The sequence below is a fragment of the Cyprinodon variegatus genome, unplaced genomic scaffold (assembly GCF_000732505.1).
Source record: "Cyprinodon variegatus isolate N-32 unplaced genomic scaffold, C_variegatus-1.0 Scaffold865, whole genome shotgun sequence".
NCBI classification, from domain to species: domain Eukaryota; kingdom Metazoa; phylum Chordata; class Actinopteri; order Cyprinodontiformes; family Cyprinodontidae; genus Cyprinodon; species Cyprinodon variegatus.
Genome location: NW_015151318.1, coordinates 334117 through 335523, shown reverse-complemented (window position 1 = coordinate 335523; position 1407 = coordinate 334117).

The following is a 1407-nucleotide window of genomic DNA, read 5'->3' as shown; positions in this document are numbered from 1 at the left end:
TAACCACCTCAGCTTTCATCACTGCATTTGGGTCCTTCAAACCTCCACCTAACCTGACAGGAGCAAGATGTTGTGTAAAGTGATGTCAAAGGCGGCCGACAATTCCAGTAAGAGGAGAAGACATGGTGAGACCTGGTCTGCAGTTGTAAGTAGGTCATTAATTACCCAGACCAGTGCTGTCTCCATGCTGTGTGCTACTCAAAAGCTAGACTGAAATCTTTCTTATACATTATGAGCTTGAAGGTGATTGTGGAATTGAGATGAAACAACCTTTCCAAGGACTTTGGATAGAAATGGCAAGATTTAAATGGGTCTGAATATATCCAGGATTTCAGGGTAAAATGAGGGCTTCTACAGATGGGGCTGGAAAATCACAGTTTTGAGAGCTTGAGGAATCTGACTGCATTTGGGTTACTGGTTGAAGATTGCTGTGATCAGTGAACTGATGGCTGTAATATTGGATTTTAGGAGTGATGGGGGTTCTTATGCACTTTGGGATCCTCTCCTCTGTCTGATAGTCGCCTGAGGAGAACAAAAATATGTTTAAAGGTTTTCTGATATTGAATTTGGAGGAAGATGAAACTGTGGCTGAGAGGCTGGACCGGATGGAAGCCACTTGCTGTAGAAAAAGTTAATGAACCCGTTGCACTGATCTGTACTGTTGTCAGCAAGTACAGAACTTATTGATGCAAACAAACTGTTTTGAGTTTCCAGCACAGTTTGAGATGTTTTTAGAAAAACCTTAGGACCTGGTTGTGGAGAGTGTCATGATTTTATCTAGAGCTCTGACCCACATGCAGAAGACCAAACAGAGAGACCAGGGACATTTTTTATTGGTTTTATTGAGAGCAGGTGGAGAGGAGTCCAGTGCTGCTCTGAACACTGTCGAACCGGGGCTAAAAAGTGAAGGGGAAGATTCTGCGCTTAGTTCAGGCTCAGTCGGAAATTTGTGTCTTCGATTTGAAGAAGGGAATTAAGGCAACAAGACTCATGTTTACAGAAAAAAGGTGTCTCTTGTTGAATCCAGTCGGTGTGGGTTGTTCCAGTAATTGACTTGCTCGTTGGAGGGCGGACAGGGTTTACCCAGGTTGCAGTGTTTGCTTGAGGAACGGAGGAGCTGACTGACACTTAGTTTTCCTGCGGTACTTGAACAGTTTCTTGTGGAGATGAATCCCCTGCTCAGTGTAAAGCTCAAACAATCCTTGGGAAAAAGTAGATCCAAACCACTAGCTTGAATCCTCAGCTCAGTTTGATGCTTAGAGAATCCTTCCAGAGGGGCGAAGGTCCAAAACATCCAGTTTGCAGGATGACTTCCTGCCGAGAGGCAAAGACAAAAACAGCTAGGTTAAAACTCAGGTTGACAAAAACTCAGTTTGACTCAGCAAAACTCAGCTTGGCTAGAGAACC